This window comes from Oncorhynchus gorbuscha, linkage group LG09 (assembly GCF_021184085.1).
Source record: "Oncorhynchus gorbuscha isolate QuinsamMale2020 ecotype Even-year linkage group LG09, OgorEven_v1.0, whole genome shotgun sequence".
Classification (NCBI taxonomy): domain Eukaryota; kingdom Metazoa; phylum Chordata; class Actinopteri; order Salmoniformes; family Salmonidae; genus Oncorhynchus; species Oncorhynchus gorbuscha.
The window spans coordinates 73,914,168-73,930,718 of record NC_060181.1 but is presented as its reverse complement, the minus strand read 5'-3'; the positions used below and the strand labels follow the sequence as shown (position 1 = coordinate 73,930,718).

The window sequence follows — 16,551 nt, the reverse complement described above, 5'->3', positions numbered from 1 at the left end:
TTTTTGTGGACTATAGTATACTGTAATATTTACTCTTGTGTTTTTGCAGACATTACTCTCAGTGGTGGAAAAAAGTGCCCAATTGTCATACTTGAGTAAAAGTAAAGATATTCAAGTAAACGAAAAGTAGATGACTCAAGTAAAAGTCGCCCAGTAAAATATTACTTGCGTAAAAGTCTTTGGTTTTAAATATACTTAAGTATCAAAAGTAAATGTAACTGATGAAATATACTTAAGTATCAAAAGTAAAAGTGTAAATCGTTTAAAAATCCTTATATTTAGCAAACCAGATGGCACATTTCATTTTTTATTTTTTTAAATTAAATTTACGGATAGCCTTCTAGGCAGACTTCCTCTGTCCAGTGTCTGTGTTCTTTTGCCCATCTTAATCTTTTCTTTTTATTTGCCAGTCTGAGATATGGCTTTGTCTTTGCAACTCTGAATAGAAGGCCAGCATCGCGGCCAGCATCCCGGAGTCGCCTCTTCACTGTTGATGTTGAGACTGGTGTTCGGGTACTATTTAATGAAGGTGCCAGTTGAGGACTTGTGAGGCATCTGTTTCTCAAACTAGAGACTCTAATGCACTTGTTCTCTTGCTCAGTTGTGCACCGGGGCCTCCCACTCCTTTTTATATTCTGGTTAGAGCCAGTTTGCGCTGTTCTGTGAAGCGAGATGTACACAGCGTTGTACGAGATCCTCGGTTTCTTGGCAATTTCTCGCATGGAATAGCCTTCATTTCTCAGAACAAGAATAGACTGATGAGTTATTTGTTTCTGGCCATTTTGATCCTGTAATCGAACCCACAAATACTGATGCTCCAAATACTCAACTAGTCTAAAGGCCAGTTATATTGCATCTTTAATCAGAAAAACAATTTTCAGCTGTGCTAACATAATTGCAAAAGGATTTTCTAATGATCAATTGGCCTTTTAAAATAATAAACTTGGATTAGCTAACACAACGTGCCATTGGAACACAGAAGTGATGGTTGCTGATAATGGGCCTCTGCACGCTTATGTAGATATTCCATTACAAATCACCCGTTTCCAGCTACAATATTAATTTATAAAATGAACAATGTCTACACTGTATTTCTGATCAATTTGATGATATTTTAATGGACAAAAAAAAGATTTTCTTTCAAAAACAAGGACATTTCTTAAGTGACCCCAAAATGTTGAATTGTAGTGTTCATCTAGTTGGTTTTTCTATGCATAGGCAGGACAGAATGACAGCTTCGGGTAAGCTCAAGGGAGATGTGTGTCTCTTTTTTAACAACAGCTGTTGCACAATCTCTAATGCTAATTAAGGAAGTCTCAAGGTTCTTCTTGCCTGAGTTAGAATACCTCATGATAAACTGTAGACGGCACTAAGACTGCACTCAACAAGTTGTATAGGGCCATAAGCAAACAAAAAAATGCTCATCCAGAGGCGGCGCTCCTAGTGGATGCAAGAAAACTGAAATCTGCATTACCTCATTTCTAACTGCATGTCACCTGTGCAACTAGAGGTGAAACAACTCTAGATCACCTTTATCCACACACAGAAATGCATACAAAGCTCTCTCTCACCCTCCTTGGCAAATCTGACCATAACCATCCTCCAGATTCCTGCTTCCAAGCAAAAACTCAAACAGTAAGTACTGGGTCGGGAAGAGGTTGAAAATGTGACACACCCAATATGGAAGTGGTCTAACGAAGCAGATGCTAAGCTACAGGAGGACTGTTTAGCTAGTAAAGACTGGAATATGTTCTAAGATTTACTCTCCCATAGCCAATTTAAGTAAGACCTTTAAACAGGTTAACATTCACAAGGCCGCATGGCCAGATGGATTACCAGGACGCATACACCGAGCATGCTGACCATTTTCAACCTCCTCCTGACCCAGTCTGTAATACCGACATATTTAAAGCAGACTACCATAGTCCCTGTGCCCAAGAATGCAAAGGTAACCTGTCTAAATGACTATCACCCCATAGCACACATCTGTAGCCATTAAATACTTTGAAAGGCTGGTCATGGCTCACATATCCTGTGGGTAGGTAGGACTGGTATCTGAACTGATAGTTCAGAGCTTCTGCTCTTTTCTATAATATGTAGGGAATACAATATATGGTCTATACTTGGCATGTAGGTTTCTCACTTATTAGTGGCACAAATTGCGACGTGGGGGAGGGGAATGGGCATTTACTATCATTTTAAAAGTGTCGGGTTTTTGCAGACATTGCTGTTGTATTTACTACAGTTTTTTTAGGATAATACTGTAGTTTTTACTCTAGCATTCTATTGTATACTACAACATTTTATAGTAAGTACTACACATGATCGAGTGATAATACAGTGTGTAGTATAGTATTCTACAGTATAATACAGTTTACTATGTGATTCTACAGTAAGTACTGTAGTATTTTATAGTAAACTGTAGTATTTTTTGTGTGGGATATGACTCCAGTAGTCTGGGGGTTTCATTCTACTGTAGAGATCATAGACCACCACCTACATATGGTATCTTACGTATTCCATAGGCAGATCATTCCAAAGCTGAAAAGCTGCTTCCGGTGGAATCCAGTCTTACAGGAAGGAAATACGACGATACTGGTGCGGCTGTGTGGGTGTTTGATTCCACTGCAGTCCCCATAAACCAGGATGGTGGAACCATAATGAAAACGGCCCTGTCATATCTACCTGCTGAGTGTTTTATTTGATTTGATTAGGATTCCCATTATCCGACGCCAATGATAGCTCGTCTTACTGGGGTCCTGCACATAATGAAAAATATATTACCGACAAAAGACCATACAATTTACATACATTTAAAAACATTTACATATAGTGTGTGTGTGTGTGTGTTTGCATCTATAATAACTTACACCATACACTGTCTTTCTCTCAGTTACATCTAGACTTGGTTTCCTCTATCGTAATCGCTCCTCTTTCACCGCAGCTGCCAAACTAATCCTGATTCAGATGACCAACCATCCAAGTTTATCATTTTAAAAGGCTAATTCATCGTTAGAAAACCCTTTTGCAATTATGTTAGCACAGCTGAAAACAATTGTTCTGATTAAAGAAGAAATAAAACTGGCCTTCTTTAGACTAGTTGAGTATCTGGAGCATCAGCATTTGTGTTCGATTACAGCCTCAAAATTATTCCTACTCCTCCAAACTTTACAATTGACCAAATGCATTCGGGCAGGTAGCGTTCTCCTGGCATCCGCCAAACTCAGATTCATTCGTCATGCTGCCAGATGGTGAAGCGTGACTCATCACTCTAGAGAACGTGTTTCCACAACTCCGAAGTCCAATGGCGGTGAGCTTTACACCCCTCCAGTCAACGCTTGGCATTCCAGCCAAAGCTTGTAATCTTAGGCTTGTGCGCAGAGGCGTGAAGCTCCCAACGAACATTTGTCATGCTGAATTAGCATCCAGAGGCCGTTTGGAACTCGGTAGTGAGTGTTGCAACCGAGGATAGATGATTTTTACGCGCTTCAACACTTGACAGTCCCATTCTTTGAGCTTGTGTGGCCTACAACTTCGCAGCTGAGCCGCTACTAGACGTCTCTGCCATATCTACTGCCAGATCTGTCAGCAACATCTTACGCATTTATTGTAGCTAGGGATTTTAACAATGCAAATGTGAGGAAAATGCTACCAAAGTTCTACCAACACATTGACTGTAGTACTCGTGCTGGTAAAACAATGGACCACTGCTACTCAACTTATCGAAATGCCTACAAGGCCCTACCCCACCATCCCTTCAGCAAATCTGATCACGACTCCATTTTGCTCCTCCCTTCCTATAGGCAGAAACTCAAACAGGAATTACCTGTGCTAAGGTCTATTCAATGCTGGTCTGACCAATCAGAATCCATGCATGAAGATTGTTTTGATCACATGGACGGGGATATGATCCGGGCATCCTCTGAGAATAACATAGACAAATACATGGATAGGTGACTGAGTTCATTGTGAAGTGTATAGGTGATGTTGGACCTACTATGACTATTAAAACCTACCAAAACCAGAAACCATGGATAGATGGCAGCATTCGTGCAAAACTGAAAGTGTGAACCACCGCATTTAACCATGGCAAGGTGACGGGGAATATGGCCGAATACAAACAGTGTAGTTATTCCCTCTGTAAGGCAAACAGGCAAAATGTCAGTACTTTGACAAAGTGGAGTTGCAATTCAAACTCAGACATGAGACATATGTGGCAGGATCGACAGACAATCATGGACTACAAAGGGAAAACCAGTCATGTCGTGGACACCAACGTTTTGCTTCCGGACAAACTAAACACCTTCTTTGCCCTCTTTGAGGATATCACAGTGCCACCATTGTGGCCCGCTACCAAGGACTGTGGGCTCTCCTTCTCTGTGGCCAACGTGAGTAAGACATTTAAGTTTGTTAACTGACGGCAAGGCTGCCGGGCCAGACGACATCCCTAGCAGCGTCCTCAGAGAACATGGAGACAAGCTGGCTGGAGTGTTTACGGACATATTAAACCTCTCCCTATCCCAGTCTGCTATCCCAACTTGCTTCAAGATGTCCACCATTGTTCCTGTTCCCTAGAAGGCAAAGGTAACTGAACTAAATGACTATCGCCCCGTAGCAGTCACTTCTGTCATCATGAAGTGCTTTGAGAGGCTAGATAAGGATCATATCCCCTCTACCATACCTGACACCCTTGACCAACTTCAATTTGCTTACTGCTCCAATAGACCCACAGACAATGCAATTGCCACTGCACTGCAAACTGCCTTATCCTATCTGGGCAAAAGGAATACCTATGTAAGAAGGCTGTTCATTGACTATAGCTCAGCATTCAACACCATAGTACACTCCAAGCTCATCATTAAGCTCGGGGCCCTGTGTCTGAACCCCGCCCTGTGCAACTGAGTCCTGGACTTCCTGTTGGGCCACACCCAGGTGGTGAAGGTAGGAAACAACACCTCCACTTGGCTGTCCCTCAACACAGGGGCTCCACAAGGGTGAGTGCTCAGCCCACTCCTGTACTCCCTGTTCACCCATGACTGCGTGGCTACGCACGCCTCCAACTCAATCATCAAGTTTGCAGACAATACAACAGTAGCAGGCCTGATTACCAACAATGACGAGACAGCCTACGGGGAGGAGGTGAGGGCCAGGAAAATAACCTCTCACTCAATGTCAACAAAACAAAGGAGCTGATCGTGGACTTCAGGAACCAGCAGAGGGAGCACTAGCCTATCCACATCCAAGGGACCGCAGTGGAGAAGGGGGAAAGTTTCAAGTTCCTCGGCGTACACATCACCGACGATCTGCAATGGTCCACCCACACAGACAGTGTGGAGAAGAAAGCGCAGCAGCGTATTCAGGAGGCTGAATAAATTTGGCTTGGCCCCTAAAAACCTCACAAACGTTTACAGATGCACAATTCAGAGCATCCTGTCAGGCTGTATCACCGCCTGGTATTACAACTGCACTGCCCGCATCCCCAGGGCTCTCCAGAGGGTGGTGCGGTATGCACAACATATCACCAGGGGCAAACTACCTGCCCTCAAGGACAGCTACAGCACCCAATGTCACATGAAGGCCAAAAAGATCATCAAGAACATCAGCCATGGCCTATCACCCAGAAGGTGAGGTCAGTACAGGTGCATCAAAGCTGGGTCCGAGAGACTAAAAAACAGCTTCTATCTATTCTATTCTAAGGCCATCAGACTGTTAAATAGCCATCACTAGCCAGCTTCCAACCGGTTACACAACCCTGCACCTTAGAGGCTGCTGCTCTATACACATAGACTTGGAGTCACTGGCCACTTTAATAATGGAACACTAGTCACTTCAATAATGTTTAAATAATGTTTACATACTGCTTTACTCATCTCATATATATATAAACTCAGCAAAAAAATAAACGTCCTCTCACTGTCAACTGCGTTTATTTTCAGCAAACTTATTTAACGTGTATAAGTATTTGTATGAACAACAAGATTCAGCAACTTAGACATAAACTGAACAAGTTCCACAGACATGTGACTAACAGAAATTGAATAATGTGTCCCTGAACAAAGGGGGGGTCCAAATCTAACTCATGGACTGCACCAGATTGGCCAGTTCTTGCTGTGAGATGTTACCCCACTCTTCCACCAAGACAGCTGCAAGTTCCCGGACATTTCTGGGAGGAATGGCCCTAGCCCTCACCCTCCGATCCAACAGGTCCCAGACGTGCTCAATGGGATTGAGATCTGGGCTCTTCGCTGGCCATGGCAGAACACTGACATTCCTGTCTTGCAGGAAATCCCACACAGAATGAGCAGTGTGACATTGTCATGCTGGAGGGTCATGTCAAGGATGAGCCTGCAGGAAGGGTACCACATGAGGGAGGAGGATGTCATCCCTGTAACCCACAGTGTTGAGATTGCCTGCAATGACAACAAGCTCAGTCCGATGATGACCATGACGGACCCTCCACCTCCAAATCGATCCCACTCCAGAGTACAGGCCTCGACTCGTCAGTGAAGAGCACTCTTTTCCAGTCCTGTCTGGTCCAGCGATGGTGGGTTTGTGCCCATAGGCGACGTTGTTGCTCGGTGATGTCTGGTGAGGACCTGTCTTACAGCATGCCTACAAGCACTCAGTCCAGCCTCTTTCAGCCCATTGCTGACAGTCTGTGTGTGTATTGTTGTGAATTGTTTTTAAATACTACTGCACTGCTAAATACTACTGCACTGTTGGAGCTAGGAACACAAAGCATATCGCTACACCTGCAATAACATCTGCTAAATATGTGTATGTGACTAATAACATTTGATTTGATTTTAATTTGACTTACAGTTGACTGGGGCAGCTCTAGCAGGGCAGAAATTTTACAAGCTGACTTGTTGGAAGGGTGGCATCCTATGACGGTGCAAGGTTGAAAGTCACTGAGCTCTTCAGTAAGGCCATTCTACTGCCAATGTTTGTCAATGGAGATTGCATGACTGTGTGCTCGATTTCATACATCTGTCAGCAACGGTGTAGCTGAAATAGCCAAATCCACTAATTTGAAGGGGTGTCCAATTACCTTTGTATATATAGTGTATAGGAGTGGCCATAGAGTCAGCTACCATCTTCAGTAGCTTTCCATCTTAGTTGTCAATGCCCAAATTTTTGTCATCATGATCAATAACAATGTGTGTGTGTGTGTGTGTGTGTGTGTGTGTGTGTGTGTGTGTGTGTGTGTGTGTGTGTGTGTGTGTGTGTGTGTGTGTGTGTGTGTGTGTGTGTGTGTGTGTGTGTGTGTGTGTGTGTGTGTGTGTGTGTGTGTGTGTATTCAGAAAGTAGTCAGAACCCTAGACTTTTTCCACATTTTGTTACGTAACAGCTTTATTCTATTTTTTAAAATATCCTTCATCAATCTACACACAATACCCCTAAATGGCCATTTATTCAGTACTTTGTTGAAGCACCTTTGTCAGCGATTACAGCCTCAAGTCTTCTTGGGTATGACGCACCTGGCACCTGGCACACCTGTATTTGGGAGTTTATCGAAATCTTCTCTGCAGATCCTTTCAAGCTCTGCACAGCTATTTTCAGGTCTTTCCAGAGGCGTTCAATTGTTTAAAAGTCTGGTTCACTCAAGGACTGGTAGGCTGGTTCACTCAAGGACATTCAGAGGCTTGTCACGAAGCCACTCCTGCATTGTCTTGGCTGTGTGCCTAGGGTTGTTGTCCTGTTGGAAGGTGAACCTCTGCCCCAGTCTGAGGTCCTGAGCACTCTGGAGCAGGTTTTCATCAAGGATCTCTCTGTACATTGATCCGTTCATCTTTGCCTTAATCCTGACTAGTCTCCCAGTCCCTGCCGCTGAAAAAGATCCCCACAGCATGATGCTGCCACCACCATGCTTCACCATAGGGATGGTGCCAGGTTTCCTCCAGATGTGACGATTGGAATTCAGGCCAAAGATTTCAAACTTGATTTCATCAGACCAGATAATCTTGTTTCTCATGGTCTGAGAGTCTTTGGGTGCCTTTTGGCAACTCTACCATAAAGGCCTGATTGGTGGAGTGCTGCAGAGATGATTTTCCTTCTGGAAGGTTCTCCCATCTCAGCAGAGGAACTTTGGAGCTATGCCAGAGTGACCATCAGGTTCTTGGTCACCTCCCTGACCAAGAACCTGATGGGACCTTCAATGCAGCAGAAATGTTTTGGTACCCTTCCCCAGATCTGTGCTTCGACACAGTCCTGTCTCTGAGTTCAACGGAAAATTCCTTTGACCTCCTGGCTTGGTTTTGCTCAGACATGCACTGTCAAATGTGGGACCTTATATAGACAGGCTTGTGCCTTTCCAAATCATGTTCAATCAATTAAATTTACCACAGGTGGTCTCCAATCAAGAAACATCTCATGGATGATCAATGGAAACAGGATGCACCTGAGCTCAATTTCAAGTCTCATAGTGAACAGTCTGAATAATTATGTAAATAAGGTATTTCTGTAATTTTGCAAACATTTCTAAAAACCTGTTTTTCGCTTTGTCATTATGGGCTATTGTGTTTAATTGCTGAGGACATTTTGTTATATAATCAATTCTAGAATAGGGCTGTGACAAAATATGGAAAAAAGTCTGAATACTTTCCGAAGGCTCTGTATGTATGTTCTGTAGAGAAAATGAGCCAGGTGAAATATTTAATTTATCAACGCTTGGATTCCTTCGTAGGAAATTCCTTTGTGATTCCCAGAAACTGGTCATAGCCCCTCTTTGCGCTTCCATATGTTTTCACACCTACGTCCCATAAAACACAGGACTAATATATCATAACATGTGACAGTGAGGAATCTCACTGTGTAGAGCTGATGAACCATAATACATGGGATTCCTTTACATTTTTCATTCACCAGTGGAAAACCATTGCTTTTTATCTCAATATTCTATAACTTTATTCTCAATCCACAGAAGACCTTAAGAATCGAATGTATTGAAAAATTGAACTGACATTTGATGAAATATTTGCTTTATAAGGTTCTCACATCGACTTCTGTAACATAAATGAGTCACAATTGCAGTATGTAAGTATGTTCCATTTCACCTTTATTTAACCAGGTTGACTAGCTGAGAACAAGTTCGAATTTCCAACTGTGACCTGGCCAAGATAAAGCAAAGCAGGGCCACACAAACAACAACACAGAGTTACACATGGAATAAACAAACATACAGTCAATTACACAATAGAGAAAAGGTTTATACACAGTGTGTGCAAATGAGGTAAGATAAGGGAGGTAGGCAATAAATTGGCCATAGTGGCGAAATAATTACAATTTAGCAATTAAACACTGGAATGATAGATGTGCAAAAGATAAATGTACAAGTAGAGATACTGGGGTGCAAAGGAGCAAAATAATAATAATAATAATAATAATAAATAACAGTATGGGGATGAGGAAGTTGGATGGGCTATTTACAGATGGGCTATGGACAGGTGCAGTGATCTGTGAGCTCTTATTACTCTTATTATTTTATTTGCTTCCAATGTATCTAATTTATTAAATACAACCGTCTTTAAAATAAATGTGTTGAGGAAAAATATTCATGGATTGTCCATATTTGAAATGTGTAACTAAATCAGGATTATACAATCTATATATATATTTTTTTAATCAAATGAAAATCTAGTCTAATAAAGTTATTTCAAATGGAATATATTGTATTAGTTTGCCATTTAAGGTGAAACGTTTGAATGAAATATAGGCCAGTCCTTCTATATTCTTCTACTCTAATAGTTCCCGATGCTCCTGATAGGTCGATCTTTCATTTCAGTGGAGAACCTAGACACATGACATGGTAACAACAGGAAATAAACTGACATGCTGATTTATTATTGTGGGTTTATGTATGCAAGCAAGTTTGCCGTTAGTAGCATTCTGAGAAATCAAGCGGTAACGAGTCTCACAGCACTGCATTCTGCCTGCTCGTTGCAATCAATCCAATACATATGATGTATGAGTTGCAGGCGTTGGTGGTATTTTGTTTTTTTTGGTGCCAGCTCGGGCCAGCTATATGTTAATATATCTGGCTGTCTACCTCAGGGAATTCGATACCTTTGAGATCCACAGCCATACTAGTAATTAGAACTGACAGGACATATTTCCTCCATCCGTCTCGCCTCAAGAGGGGCTCAAGTGCTCCTGTGTGTGCACATAAGTGAGTGAGTGAGTGAGTGAGTGAGTGAGTGAGTGAGTGAGTGAGTGAGTGAGTGAGTGAGTGAGTGAGTGAGTGAGTGAGTGAGTGAGTGAGTGAGTGAGTGAGTGAGTGAGTGAGTGAGTGAGTGTGTGTGTGTGTGTGTGTGTGTGTGTGTGTGTGTGTGTGTGTGTGTGTGTGTGTGTGTGTGTGTGTGTGTGTGTGTGTGTGTGTGTGTGTGTGTGTGTGTGTGTGTGTGTGTGTGTGTGTGTGTGTGTGTGTGTGTGTGTGTTGTTGATTGGAAATGTAGTGTATTTGTCTGTGTGTGCATGACATTGAGGAAAGGATCAGAAGTGAGGGTGTGAATTCATCGACAAGCATTTCGTGCCTGTGTCATTTTGGGGGGAAATAAAAAATAAATAAACCGAAAAACACATAGCTGTCTTTTTTTAAATTTTACAAATAATCTTAGATTAAGTATTTTACACTGATATTGATCTATTTTCCAATATGTTTTACCTACCTCTTTAAATTATATTTCCTCTGAAAAATGGCTGGGTAAATCTTTGCCCAGAATGTTTTATTCTTAGCTTGTTGCTTCTGCAAACATCCTATTGGCTCTCCTGACTAATTACAAGGAACTGTCTGTTCCTCTAAAATCACAGGCCTGTACATACCCTACCTCCAGTCCAGAGATGGAATTGGAGGCTAATGCATGGGAACTGCATCTATCCAGTTTATCCAAGATAAATGTCCAGTTTTTAAATTGCATGCTTTTTCAAGTTGTTTTTCTTTCATTGGGGATGCATTATATATCGTTTTTCCTTCTGCTAGCAGTATTTTTATTTGAATTTCATCAGAAGTACTTGCCATGTTTACAACAGCAACTGCGTCCACATTGAGAGAATATTTCGTCATAAATATACTGAATAAAAATATAAACGCAACATGCAGAAATTTCAAAGATTTTACTGAGTTACTGTTTATATAAGGAAATCAGTCAATTGAAATAAATAAATTAGGCCCTAATCTATGGATTTTACGGGACTGGGCAGGACTGCAGCCATGGAGGGACCTGGGAGGCCAGTTGGACATATTGCCAAATTCTCTAAAACAATGTTGGAAGTGGCTTATGGTAGAGAAATTAACATTCAATTATCTGGCAACAGCTCTGGTGGACATTCCTGCAGTCAGCGTGCCAATTGCACACTCCCTCAAACGTTGAGACATCTGTGGCATTATGTTGTGACAAAACTGCACATTTTAGAATGTCACTTTATAATAAATAAATAAAATCACATAGCAAAGACAATGCAGGAGTGGCTTCGGGACAAGTCTCTGAATGTCCTTGAGTGGCCCAGCCAGAGCTCAGACTTGAACCCAATCAAACATCTCTGGAGAGACCAGAAAATAGCTATGCAGCGACGCTCCCCATTCAACCTGACAGGGCTTGAGAGGATCTGCAGAGAAGAATGGGAGAAACTCACCAAATACAGGTGTGCCAAGCTTGTAGCGTCATACCCAGGAACACTCAAGGCTGTAATCGCTGCCGAAGGTGCTTCAACAAAGTACTAAGTAAATGGTCTGAATACTTATGTAAATGTGATATTTCAATTTTCAATTTCTAATAAATTAGCAAACGTTTCTAAAATTATTTTTGCTTTGTCATTATGGATTTTGTGTCTAGGTTGATAAGGGGAAAAACTATTTAATCAATTTTAGAATAAGGCTGTAACCTAAGAAAATGTGGAAAACGTCAAGTGGTCTGAATTCTTTCCTGTAGGCACTTTATATAACAGGATATATTTTGAGATATGTGTGATACAGTAATGGCCCATATGTTCCTGACAGAGCATGTGAGCGGAGTTGAGCGGTTGGAGATCCCGCTCATCGCTCACGGAGCAGCGCTCCATGTCCTTTCCAACCCAACTCCTATTACCCGCTCCCTGCCACGCAGGAAATAAAATGCAACTCCAAATGTGCTCCATTTATTAAAATCACAATTTAACCAACATCCATCTATTTTTGTGACTACCTGGACCTTCCATTTGGTTTTGAAGTGTTTTTTATTGTATTTTATTTTTATTTCACCTTTATTTAACCAGGTAGGCTAGTTGGCCAGGTTGCAATTGTAAATGAGAACTTGTTCTCAACTGGCCTACCTGGTTAAATAAAGGGGAAATAAAAAAATAAATATACAAGTTTTTATTTCCCTATTGTTTACAACTCAAAAGTTGAGGAAAGGTGAATGGGAACAATAATCTAAATCATAACGGCATTCACTTGCAGGTCGTGTTTATGCCTTTTTAGATAATTGGCATTAAAGGATAAAAAATGTCATTTGTATAAAATAAATTATAAAATAATTTGCCAACCCTGTTTGTAAGCTTTTAAATGATATCAAACTCAACCGTTCATCTTTTCCAGTGATAAAGACATGGATATCACATGGTATGGTATACAACATGAGTCAACTGAATTTATTGGCATTCAGGTCCAAAAATCACTGATCACTTCATCCATTAGCAAACATGTATGGAAAGTTCAGTTTAAATCAGGAGGGATGCTGTCAAAAAGTGATTGAATTCAAATGGATTTACCCAAAATAGAAAATAGAGCAAGAGATTACACACTCTTAGGGGGAAAAAAAGAGTTTCAAAGGGGTTCTGTTGTTGTCCCCATAGAAGAACCCTTTTCGGGGGGGGTTCTCTTATGGGGACAGCCGAATAACCCTTTTTCGTTCTAGATAGTGTAGGAATGACATTCACATAAGAATCCAGACCTGGGTTCAAATATCTTTATAAGGGCACAAGGAGAGACCCAAATGCAGACACAGGAGGCAGATGGTAGAGCTCCAATATTTATTATAACAAAGGGAGTAGGCAAAGGCAGGTCGGGGACAGGCGAGAGTTCATAAACCAGGTCAGAGTCCAAACAGTACCAGACGATAGGCAGTCTCGAGGGCAGGCCAGGCAGAGGTCAGAAACCAGATCTGAGTCCGAAACAGTAAAGTGGATAGGCAGGCTGGTAGTCAGAACAGGCAGAGTGGTCAGGCAGGTGGGTACGGAGTCAGGACAGGCAAGGGTTGAAACCAGGAGGACTAGAAACAAACAGTGACCGGTTGAATTGGCAAACAAGACAAACTGGCACAGAGAGATAGGAAACACAGGGATATATACACCGGGGATAATAAGTGACACCTGGAGGGGGTGGAGACAATCACAAGGACAGGTGAATCAGATCAGGGTGTGACAATCTCAGTTACTTTTACATACATTTCAAAGTAATTTTTTATTTCAAAAGACAAGTAGTTGAAAATTGGAATGTATTTTCTTACATTTAGTAACATTTTCAATCAAATTCAATGACATTACGGAAGATGTCACTGTCATGTTTTTTCCATTGTGTGTGTCATTAAATGAAATTGCAGGTACATTTCCAGGCTTTTCTCAGAGAAAGGAATATAGTTCTGTCAAAAACAACATCTAGCTTACGAAGTGCTAAAAGTGCATGGAATCTCTTACTTGTTACAGCCTGGTTCATAGAAGGTCAGGTGTAGGATACTCTACTGATGTTTCTAAAGGTCTGTGCGAACATCTGTTTAGGCATCTCTCTTGAGGCTGCTGTTATACAGTGATGGATCAAGAGTGTAGCTATTGGCTTTCCTCTCTAGGTGAAAACAGCAATAACACACAAGATAGTGATTCTTATTAACATTCAAGTGAAAAGCAACAGAAGTAATGACTTAGGAGATAGGAAAGCTGTAGATGCAGACCACTGGACTACCATCAAGGGATTGTGGTTGGAATAAGGCAATTGAGTTATATGAATGATAAATTAATTTCAGCGTGGTATAAACATACTTCCTACTGTGATTCCCCGCTGTTTCCACCGTCATCCCTCTGTGATGATAAATTCATTTCAAAGTGGGCATAACATACTGAAAAGGAATCTTCAAATGTTCTTTCGAAGCCCTGTATATGGATAAAAAACGGCAAAAAATATGAGGGATATCATAAAGCTGTGAGATTATTGTAGCACATCTCAACTCCCTTATCAATACTGGGCCTACAGCAGCCTGTGGGACACTGACTGACGTAAATATATTTTTTTCCACTTGCCTAACACATCAGACTGTTATCATGGTTACCCCATGGATATTCAGTCTCAACAAGCCAGAATGTTGTACAAAACTACAGTACCAGTCAAAAGTACTACAGTACCAGTCACGCATGTACTCATTCAAGGGTTTTTCTTTATTTTTACTATTTTCTACATTGTAGAATAATAGTGAAGACATCAAAACGATGAAATAGCACATAGAATCATGAAGTAAACAAAAAAGTGTTAAACAAATCAAAATGTATTTTTCATGTGTGAGATTCTTCCAAGTTGCCACCCTTTGCCTTGATGACAGCTTTGCACACTCATGGCATTTTCTTAACCAGCCTCATGAGGTAGTCACCTGGAATGCATTTCAATTTCACAGGTGTGCCTTGTTAAAAGTACATTTGTGGAATTTCTTTATTTCTTAATGCATTTGAGCCAATCAGTTGTGTTGTGACAAGGTAGTGGTGGTATACAGAAGATAGCCTATTTGGTAAAATACCAAGTCCATATTACAGCAAGAACAGCTCAGATAAGCAAAGATAAACAACAGTCCATCATTACTTAAAGACATGAAGGTCAGTCAAAAAATGTGAAAGTTTCTTCAAGTGCAGTTGCAAAAACCATCAAGCACTATGATGAAACTGACTCTCATGAGGACCGCCACAGGAAAGGAAGATCCAGAGTTATATCTGCTGCAGAGGATAAGCTCATTAGAGTTACCAGCCTCAGAAATCGACAATTAACAACATCAACTGTTCAGAGGAGACTGGGTGAATCGGGCCTTCATGGTCGAATTGCTGCAAAGAAAACAAACCACTACTAAAGGACACCAATAATAAGAAGAGACTTGCTTGGTCCAAGAAAAAAATTAGCAACGGACAATAAACTGGTGGAAATCTGTCCTATGGTCTGATGAGTCCAAATTTGAGATTTTTAGTTCCAACTGCGGTGTCTTTGTGGCCTGTTTGTGATGGTGTGGGGATGCATTGCTGGTGACACTGTCTGATTTATGTCAAATTCAAGGCACACTTAACCAGCATTGCTACCACAGCATTCTGCAGCGATACGCCATCCCATCTGGTTTGGGCTTAGTGGGACTATCATTTGTTTTTCAACAGGACAATGACCCAACACACCTCCAGTCTGTGTAAGGGATATTTGACCACGAAGGAGAGTGATTGAGTGCTGCATCAGATTACCTGGCCTCCACAATCACCCGTCCGAAACCCAATTGAGATGGTTTGGGATGAGTTGGACAGCAGAGTGAAGGAAAAGCAGCCAACAAGTGCTCAGCATGTGCAAACTCCTTCAAGACCATTGGAAAAGCATTCCAGGTGAAGCTGGTTGAGAGAATGCCAAGAGTGTGCAAAGCTGTCCTCAAGGCGAAGGGTGGCTACTTTGAAGAATCTCAAATATAAAATATATTTTGTTTTGTTTAACACTTTTTTGGTTACTACATGATTCCGTATGTGTAATTTCATAGTTTTGATGTTTTCACTATTATTCTACAATGTACAATGAGTAGGTGTGTCCAAACATTTAACTGGTACTGTATATTTGAACTTACCTTGCTGCTTGTCCATGCTGCTGGTACTTTTGACGGTAGGTAGTGAAGATAAAATGTCCACAGGAAAGTATTATTAACCAGACTTTTTGGGGGTGCCAGTCTGTGTATGGCTCTGTTTGGCTTATATTTCCGGTTTGTATTTTCAATCTCCTGACACATTGCTCAATAGGCAAACAACAGTAATGTACAATGTGTTAACAATAGCCAAACATTATCAACCAAAGCAAGTTTCCTCAGAATCAGCTGGAAGTGCTTGCGTCTTAAAAGCTGACAATGTTCGGTCTGTGGTTCGGTTACGCTTGGGCATTGTTAAATATTGTGCAAGCTTTTATGTCGAGTGTGAATTGTGTCAGTATTGAAAATACAAACCGGAAATACAAAACGATATAAATATATGAGACCAGCGTAATGAAAGTCGAGCTAATATTACTTCCCTGTGGATACTTTGTCTCATAATGAAAACATCAGCGGACAACCGGTTAAGTAAGTTAAACTGAAGTTAATGCAACATTCTAACTTGCAATGGGCCTGTTCGAAAATGTTGAGCATAACGTACATTTTAGAGAAGAGAGAGTAAGTCTTCCAGTCTCGAATTCTAAAAATAATTACTTTTCCACCAGCAGCTCAAGGGCACCTATAAATGTTTATGATCAGTGGCAAATTGAGCATTTCTTTACCAGTCCAACATCCTCCCCATGAGAGACATCCAGCATGTGCAGTTCGAACATTA

At 41.2% G+C, this 16,551-nt stretch overlaps 1 long non-coding RNA gene across 1 annotated transcript; it reads right to left on the bottom strand.

The window, feature by feature from the left end:
• Nucleotides 1-12,983: 12,983 nt before the first annotated feature.
• LOC124042952 lies at nt 12,984-16,176 on the bottom strand. Its single transcript, XR_006840230.1, has 4 exons — nt 15,822-16,176; nt 14,008-14,118; nt 13,669-13,813; nt 12,984-13,244 (listed from the first exon to the last, which is right to left on the bottom strand). It is a non-coding gene; the product is annotated as an uncharacterized LOC124042952 (long non-coding RNA).
• Nucleotides 16,177-16,551: the final 375 nt, after the last annotated feature.